This window comes from Vespa velutina, chromosome 10 (assembly GCF_912470025.1).
Source record: "Vespa velutina chromosome 10, iVesVel2.1, whole genome shotgun sequence".
NCBI classification, from domain to species: Eukaryota; Metazoa; Arthropoda; class Insecta; order Hymenoptera; family Vespidae; genus Vespa; species Vespa velutina.
This window is the reverse complement of record NC_062197.1, coordinates 4,537,684-4,547,683: the sequence shown is the minus strand read 5'-3', so window position 1 is coordinate 4,547,683 and position 10,000 is coordinate 4,537,684. Positions and strand designations below refer to the sequence as shown.

At 38.9% G+C, this 10,000-nt stretch overlaps 1 protein-coding gene across 1 annotated transcript in view; it reads left to right on the top strand.

The window, feature by feature from the left end:
- Nucleotides 1-10,000, top strand: part of LOC124952461 (transcription factor Sox-19b) — a 59,431-nt gene that overhangs the window by 11,399 nt on the left and 38,032 nt on the right. The window lies entirely within an intron of this gene.

Sequence of the window (10,000 nt, the reverse complement as noted above, 5' to 3'; positions counted from 1 at the left end):
TCGCGACGTATCTGACAAGCATCGGACATCAAACCGACGTTGGAGGATCGTTACGAATCCTCTTCCCTTATCCTCGTTTCTCTCCCCTCTTCATTTCGACGATGATCGTCTGTAATATATATTCAGTGTATTATAATCGATACGAACTATAAACTTTATCGATCTAATCGACGCTAAACGAATACGAAGAGATAAAAGGAAATAATTATTTATTTCGCATCGTTATTGAAAGTAGTTACATTTTTTTTTTTTTTGTTTTTAATTTGTTAAAGAGTTCAAGAGATAGATAGATTTATAAGAAATAATACGCCAACGATGGAAGAAAGAGAGAGAGAGAGAGAGAGAGAGAGAGAGATCGGTTCCATCCATCAATTATTTCCTATAGAGGCGTAATCAACACACGAAGGAAGAAAGATGGTAGGAAGAAAAGAAGAAGATAAGAATATCGGTAGTGAGAGGAGGATAGTGAAAGAGAAGAGAGAGAGAGAGAGAGAGAGATAGAGAGAGCAAAATCTTATGTATCGCGCGTGAGAAATATCGTGGAAGAGGATAAGAGGAATATCGTCTCGATGATGATGATTCGAGTGACAGGAGCACCGTGCTGACGTGACACACTTCGTGGTCACGGTGTACCGATGATTCGTTCCTTCGGCCTCTCTCTCTATCTCTCTCTCTCTCTCTATCTCTCTCTATCTCTCTCTATCTTTCTCAAGAGTGAGCACAACACCTGCAAGAGGACCAATCAGGCATAGGAGGTGAACGTGGTAATAAATCAACCTGCACCTTTCCACGTAAGGTAGACGTGTGGAGAGTCTACTACGGGCCCGTATATATGCGAGTTATTATTTATGGGCGTTCGTTAGCGCGGCAACAGTTCGGAAACGTGTCGAGCCAAGGCGTAGGTATTTAAAGAGGTTCCTATCGCGGCTTCTCGCCAAAGACGACGACGACGACGAAGACGACGACGACGACGATGAGGACAACGACGACGACGACGACGACGACGACGACGACGACGACGACGAAGAGGAGGACGACGACGTCATCGATGTGCACCATACACATCTTGTCGTCCTTAAAATCTTTAAATAACGGCTCTCACCCTTGTCGGACATATTTATTATCCTATGCTCGACTTCCTGGTAGGTGGCTAAACCATGGAACAGACTATACCTCGGCAATACGATTTATTTCAAATTCGTTACATTCTTTGTATATACACACACACATATATATATGTATATATATATATGTGTGTGTATATATGTATGTATGTATGAAAAGAGAGAGGGAGAGAGAGAGGGTTAATAATATCCGATCGAACGTTCGAGAATACTCGTTCTCGTGTATTATTCAGCCTCTTGATACCCCCGAACCCAGCGGAGTCCAGATCAGTGATTCTATAAGCGAGATTGAAATAACATCCAATAGACGACGTTATCGATGTACCCTGGCCTCTTCAGCTATGGTAAAGGACTTTGCTCTTTCTCTCTCTCTCTCTCTCTCTCTCTCTCTTTTTCTCTATCTCTATCGCTCTTTCTATCTTTCTATATCTCTCTATGGTTGAAGCTAACGGAGACGACAAGGGGAGTAAAAGAGGATCGAAGGAGGGAAGGAAGGAAGGAAGGAAGGAAGGAAGGAAGGAAGGAAGGAAGGAAGGAAGGAAGGAAGGAAGGAACAGCACCAAGAGACGGATAGAGATTCGCCAATAGGAATTCCATACAATGCTAATTAAGAGAAGGGTTTATTCCCGGCCAAAGGGCACGAAAAGGAATTTGTAACACACGTGGATCACAATGGGAACGTTTATAGGACACAATGTCCCTTGTCCCGTGCAAGGGTTTCTCTCTCTCTCTCTCTCTCTCTCTCTCTCTCTCTCTTTTTCTCTTTATTATTCTTCGTCTTCGTATCTTTCTCCCCTCAATAATTTTTGTCCTTTTTTCTATTCTCGAGTCTATCCGCGTATCCCAAAGTTATTCTTACGAGACACGCCTGATTCATGCAACAATACGAATCTCTTTTATCGCATCTTTCTCTCTCTCTCTCTCTCTCTCTCTTTTTATCTATCTATCTCTCTTTTTATTCTATCTGGAGAAGCGTAACGGATGCACCTCCTTCTTTCGCACCTGAACTGGATCGACGTGATTATTAGAAAATATTTTTCTTGCATAATCGATCGACACCTGGAACGATACTCTTTTACCGATCGGCATTCGCCGATCATAATCGGAATAATAATTATTAAGAATAGATCGTAGGCAAATCGTACAACGAACTATCGAATTACTATGTAGGTAAGTAAGTTATACTACCTTATATTACATCTGCGAATCGCCGTCCATTGAAATTTACATTTTAAGCTCGTGAGAAAGAAAGAAAGAAAGAAAGAAAGAAAGAAAGAAAGAAAGGAAGAAAGGAAGAAAGAAAAAAAATTTGTGGGAATTTCGCGCGAGTCTAAGAAGAAGGGACCTATGAGAAATTGTCAATCTTTCTTTTTTTTTTTTTTTTTTTTTTTTTTTTTTTTTATTTATCCTTCGATTCGATAGGAACAAGATTTTTCACGAGCCCTTCGATTCTCGATACGAAAGAGGAGTTATGATCGGTGGTATGGCGTACGAGATTTCAACGTGACTCTATTTCTTCCAAAGAAGAGAGAGAGAGAGAGAGAGAGAGTGAGAGAGAGAAAAAGAGAGAGAGAGAGAGAGAGAGTAAGAAAGAGAACGTCTGTCAAGTCCATCACTCTAGAAAGAAAACGAGAAAAAAAGCGAGAAGAAATAAGGGTGTCGAAAGTCTCGAGGCGACCCCTCCATTTCGTCGTCAGGAGTCCAGAAATATGTGCATGTAAGAGGGGGAGAAAGAGAGAAAGAGAGAGAGAGAGAGAGAGAGAGAGAGAGAGAGAGAGAGAGAAAGAGAAGGAACTATGAAGGAGAGCAGTATACAAGTGTCAGGAACACGTGTAGCCTCGATGCTCCCGCACTCAAGCGCTACTACTTCGAGATGTCACCGCGACGAAATTGGTCTGGATACATGCACCTTATAAACTCAGAGAGTTATTTTCTTTTCCTTTTATTATCGTTATCATTAGAGACAAAGGAACGAATCTCTGTAGCGAACGAAACTCTGATAATAATCAATGTAACTATGTATAATGTACTATAAGATTAATAGAATCTCGAGTTTGATTTTAGATCGGTTTAAACGAGTTTGTAGATCGTTGAGAATGATGAGAAATTTGTAGGCTCGTAAAGAAGGATAGAAGGAAAAAAGGAAGGATAGAAGGAAGGAAGGAAGGAAGGAAGGAAGGAAGAGGAAGGATGAAAGAGGAAAGATGAAATCGTGTTATTGTCATTTGGAGAGCCTCGAATTTCAATCTTGGTAATCGGTGTCGCGAGCAATCGCTTTACGACAAGGATATCAGCCGTCATCGTCAAGGGTAAATTAAACGTCGAGCTTAGGCGATTTACGTCGGCCGATTTAAAAGAGGAAGAAAGAAGAACGGGACTCGACGACTTCGACTACGATGAGGAATCCTCGGCCCATGGACCGGGAATGGTGATGGTAGTGGTGGTGGTGGTAATAGTGGTGGTGGTAATAGTGGTGGTGGTAATGGTTGGTGGTTGTAGTGGTGGCTCTGGCTCTGCTTCGGAGTTCAATCAATCCCGAATGCAAATTCGCCAAAGCCGAGGACGGAAGAGGAGACAGCGAACAATCGTTTCCGATGGCATGCTCGAACGCTCGTATGAGAAAGAAAGAGAGAGAGAGAGAGAGAGAGAGAGAGAGAGAGAGAGAGAGTGTGTGTGTGTGTGAGCGAGAAAGTGAAGGGGGAAAATAAACTATGCCGTATCACAAGGGGTGGGTGCCATCGACATCAACATCGTCATCATCGTTGTCGTCGTCGTAGTCGTTGAGTGGTTATCTTAATCAATGCGAACGAGGAATCTTCGTCGATGAACGAAAGCGCGAAGCCACGATAAAAGTAATCACGGTTTTATAGCGGTTAGTTGGAGAACGATAAGGGGGTGAGAGGAGATTGGTTAAAGGTGGGAATGTGCCCGTAGGAGAACACCCTACCGAGAGTGCCCGACAAACATTTCTCCACTGGAAAAACGGATAATTATCCGATGTGCCTCGACTCGTCTATTTACATATCGACAATGCCCGTTTCGAACGGACGGATCGTTTCAAGTGGGATTTAAATTAAAATCTTGTTTGCGCCGATACTTAAATCTTACGATTCTCTTTCTCGCTCTCTTTCTCGTTTCATTTACAACATTCAACGGGGATACGCACATTAGATAGGTGGGGGATAGTCTGTCTATGCTATATCTTCCTTTTTTTTCTCTCTTCTTCTTCTTCTTCTTCTTCTTCTTCCTTTTATTTTTTTCCTTCGAAAAGAAGAGATTATTTCAAATGGAATTTGTATTTATTTGTTGGACAAATGGCAAAAAAAAAAAAAAAAATTTTAAAGAAAAAAAAAAGGATAAGAAAAAGAAAAAAAAAACAGGACGACTTTTATCTTCCTAGATTCTACGTTTTGTCGAGGAAGGCTTCGAATCCATTAAGGATTGGTGATGGATCCTTTGGAGAAAAAAAAGAAAAAAAAAAAATGAAGGGAAAATTCTGAAAAAAGGATCCGTATTCTTTTCGATATATTTATGTTAGGTACGATACACGATAGAACGTCGTCATAGAATGAATAGAAAGTAGACGGAGGAGCGGCTTATATTTGGCAATAGGAATGACGACGGCCCTGGGTCCGGTCCAGAAGGGATGGAAAGCTTCTTTCTCCAAAGGGGATGTTGCATTTAATAAGCTGCTACTCGCCATTCATAGGGCTTTTTTCTTTTTTTTTTTTTTTTTTTTTTTTGAATTTTCATTGACGCTCGCGTGAAACTCGATGGTCACGGACCATTAATCTCAAATTCATTGATGGGGATCTCTTTGACAAGAAGTTTCTTCGGAACTTGCATTGCATTTGCATTAGTAAGACGAAATAAATTCCTTTTAACTAACGTCACACCACACCCATATACATACTTACTTACCTACCCTATATTTCATTGTCTAACCATTATTATATTATTATTCGTAGAAGAAAAGCTATGAAATAGAAAAGACGAGAAATAGATAAAGAAAGAGAAAGAGAGAGAGAGAGAGAGAGAAAGAGAGAAACGTTTTTCTAAGCTGAACGTAGCGTCGTTGTCCCGCCAAGAAGGAATCACGAGTAGGTACTTGACTCCGCGTGACTTTGAAAAGTGCCGGACACTCGCATCCTTTCCATGAATCGTGTAGGATCCATTATGTCGTTGCAAAACGTTTTTCAGAGAAAACGTCCTCCGTCCGTCGTTGTCCGAGATAGAAAAGGCTGGAAGTCCTCCTCTCTCTCTCTCTCTCTCTCTTTCTTTATATATATATATATATATATATGTATATATATATCTCACTCTCTCGCTCTTTTACTTCGTCCACTGCTATCCATCTCCTTCCTTTCCTGCGACAGTGTGCGTACGACAAAGGGCATTTCTCTACGGGCATTCGATGCATTGTGAAGCGGCATATTGTTGGCTGCGTTCACCGCACTGCCGAGACGAATTCTGAAAAACGTGGTCATTGTGCGTGTAGGTGGGGAAGACAGTGACATTGTTGGACGGCTTGTTACGAGAACCGGCACAATGCCGGAAGAAAGAGTGCAGTGCTGTGCCATTGACGACTTTAAAAGGGCAAAAGAGGAAGGAAGACGGAAGCTACCTTCCTAGTTTTGCCTAACTTATTTCAGAAAGAGAAAGATTTTACGAGAAGGTCCAAGGATGCTCATAGTTCACGAAACCGTCATGGGTTTAGGAAACGATCTACCATTCATAGAAGCACGAACGACGAATCATGAATGAAACATCGTATGGAAGAAAGCCATGTAATAATTTCGCGCTCTTTCATGAGACTTTTTTTTCTTTTTCAGCTTCTTTCTCTTTTTTTTTTTTTTTATCTTCCTTTTTTTCTTCTTCTTCTTCTTCTTTTTTTGTTTCTTCTTTACATTTTTCTTTTATTTATTTTTTTTTTGTTTTCTCTTCTTTTTTTCCCCCGTTTTTCTTTATCTTTTTCCTATCGGTCCCTTGAAACGTTGGGTAAACATCATTATTTCATGTAATATTGTTAACTCTAAAATGCATTTACTCGAAGAATTATGAGATATTTATCTTTGACATTATAAAACTGTCAGACTGTGTCGTATTTTTAAGAAAAATTACTTGAACAATTTTCAACCAATCCACGGGTTATATAAGTTTAAAAAATATCGATAAGAAAAAAAAATATATATATATATATATATATATATATATATATATAAATGTATGTACATATAATATCACGTATTAAAGGGTAAATCAATTTTGTATCTTTTATTTTACAAATGTAACATTAAGTATCTTAAGTTATACGATCTTGACGATAGCTAAAAAATCAATAATTTTGATATTTAAATAACATTAAAATAATATAGTTTATAGAGACTATTTGGTTATTATTAGAACGAATTTATTAATTTAACTATGTAAATCATTTCAATTGACAGTTCGATCGAATTAATCAAATGAACATTAGCGCTCGTAACGCAACAATTCTATTCAGAATTCTAATCGCAATAGCTATTCCCATATATTTAATATCGACATGGCTTGTAACGTGGCGAACATATGGCGAATAGGAATCGGTTCTAATCGGGTCGAATGGGCCGTAAATTAGGTGCGCTAAAAGCGACAGGCGATTACGAGTCAATCGATATCTTCTTTTCACGAAACACGCCCACCAATAAATAATCATTTATTACCATACCATTGGTGGTTTCTGTGAATCAATCAACATCGACGATTCACGACGAAGAGAAATAATTCGAATTCGATCGATTTAAAAGAAGGCAGGTAAGTAACTAAATAGATAGGTACCTATATGATATTACATATTATATGTATATATGTTTTATCTTTTGATACACCGTAAAGGTACTGTGTATTAAGCTTTAAAGTGTCTCGAAAAGCCGGTTTTAGAAGCCACGCCTCGAACGCGATCATGGCGATCACCATCCGAAAGGGTACCGATTGATTTCATACGTTTCTCGTGCTTAGTTAATAATAAATCGTTCGAAAATCACGCCCAACGTTGAAGGAAACCAAAGACGAATGACAAAGAGAGAGAGAGAGAGAGAGAGAGAGAGAGAGAGAAATAGAAAAAGAGAAAAATGAATTCGGATGGAAATGTCTAAGGGTGACTAAAATATATATATATAAGCGTTTGTATAGGTAACCTATATCTAATATAATATAACGCTCTTTATATAAATTTGTTAATTCATTATATAAACGGTACCTAACGTATAGGATAATTTAAACGTTATTATAAAGAGTTATGAATTTCAACGAGCTTATTCGTTGTATTATAAATAGGAATTTAGAAACGTCTTGATCGAATGTAAAACTCGATGGAATATTTCATTCCTATGGATTACTTTACGATATTACAAAACTCGTAAAGTAACGAACTGTATATAGTTAACCGTTAAGTTGTAACGATCGAACGAAACGAAAAGTGCATTAACGTAACGTCGACGTTTGATTAGCGCTTTTAAGTATTATATTATATCTATCCACGTATTTATATAAGTATCTACGTGTTCTACATATGTGCATTACGAACCGCTAATTGCAACCATGAGGTGTGGAGACTACGTCGGCCTTTTACACAGTGGGGTACCATAAAATCATCGGGGAAATTGGCGCGGTATACGAGCGATTTGACATCGTCTATTCGATGTGCCATTTTGGCGTCGCTTACACGGAGGCACGGTCCAGTGTCATGCAAAACCGCGACACGAATCTCAAATCCCGATTCGATTGGCATTCATCGAAAATCGAGGGTCGACGATTGCGTTCTATGAGAGGATGGGAAAAGAGAGAGAGAGAGAGAGAGAGAGAGAGAGAGAGAGAGAGAGAGAGAGAGAGAGAAAAGGGTGACTGAGGAGAGTGAAGGGAGGGGGGACTGCTGGTCGACGAGCTCGAAATCGAATCGAATCGAATCGAATCCAATCGATATTTTCATGCCTATATAGCCTAGAGAAGGAACCTAGGTATATATATATATATATATGCATTCAAATGCATCGATGCGCTTGTCAGTCCTTTCTTTTTTCTTATTTCAATTCTTCCCCTCCCCCTCCTCTTTTCCCCTCACTACCCGTCAGTCGACACACGGTAGGGATAGGTAGATAAATTTGTATGAAAATATAGAACGTGCGGAATAGCAGGTAGTTACTTTAGGTAGGTACGACTTGCGCACGCTTACGATCGAAAAGTTCTCCATGAATAATTTCTAATCGGCCGTTAACCTTTTCTTCTTTCTCTCTTCCCTCTTTCTCCTACTTCATTCTCATCTTCTTCATCTTCTTTTTCTTCTTTTTCGTCTTCCTCCTTTTTTCTCTCTTTTTTTTTTTTTCTTTTTCCCCCTTTTTTTTTTTTCTTTTTCTTTTCTCTCTTCCCCCTCCCCCTCCCCACCTCGACCCCCTTTAACCCCTTCGACCCCCGTATTTTTACCTTCTTTCTTCGTAAGTAATTCGATACGTGCCGGTACAAGGCGCCGTTCGAGCGACAACCCATTGATCCCCAAGATTCTGTCGGTTACAAGTCGACCTTTCGATTTCTATTCGATCTGAATTTCTTAGTGGTATCACAATCGAAAAAAATAACATTATCGTTCGCTCGTAGGAACACGCCTTTTTACGTTTCTTCTCATTCTTCTCATTCTCTCTCTCTCTCTCTCTCTCTCTCCCTTTCTCAATTTTTCTCTCTCATTCTTACTATCTTTTAACTAATCGTACCTATGTATATGCGTATCTTTCACGTAGTGAAACCGAACGAGCCAAGAAGACTCTTGTCCTTGGACCTTTTTCTTTTTTTTTTTTTTTTTTATCTTATAATACGAAAGGAATACGAAAACGTTTCGTATTTTCTTGCTAATAAATCGCCATTATATATTTCGCTTATTCGCCGTTAGCATACATAGGCAAAAAGGATAATATAGAATCGAAGGAATGGATGTGATACCCTACGAATGAACTTTGAAAAAGATCATAGATATTATCCTTAACGTTTATTAAGATTAATTTTCGTTTCAAGAGGGATGATTAAATTTATTTAAATGTAAGTCAATTCGAAACGTCTAAGAGGCATTATGATCAATGATATCGAGCGATCAATTGAGATGACAATTGCCGTTTACGCATTTCGCGATCACATTTTTTTTTTTTTTATTAATTTCCTTCGTTTATTTTTGTTCTTTTCTTTTTTTATTGCAACAAATATCTAGTCACATAATTGAAACTATTTACATATCATCGTATAATATTGTTTACGTATTTGTTTGCAAAATTAATTTCCTCTTCTTCTCTTTCTCTTCGTTCTTTTTTCTTTTCTTTTCTTTCCTTTTTCTTTTTCTTTTTTCTTTTTTCTTTTCCTGTTTCTTTTTTTTTTTCTTCTGTCACTTGTGCCACGTTACCACCATTAATCTTTTTTTTTTTTTTTTTCTATTTTTTATCTCATGTTTTGTTTTTTCCTTCGAATCAATTGTTGACGTGTAATAATTTTCTTTTGAACGTCAACGAACGATCGAGTTTATACGGTACGCGTATCTACACGTTTAAAGTAACATTTTTCACGCTCTTCCCAATGCTAGGTCGTTCTGCCGCTCGATTGAGTTTCCTGCGGCGCGAACGTGCGTCTCGATGCGGAATACCTGTTCCGCCGAGGCGTTAAGAATCGAGCCCGTGTCTTGAATGAACAAAAGAGAGAAAGAGAAAGAGAAAGAGAAAGAGAGAGAGAGAGAGAGAGAGAGAGAGAGAGAAAGAGAGAGAGAGAGAAAAAAAAGGTGAGAAAGAAAAAGGTCCGTCGAGGTGAACGGCGCCCAGCGGTCTGCCCGAAAGAACTCGTACGTACCAAGAAAGACAGAGACAGAA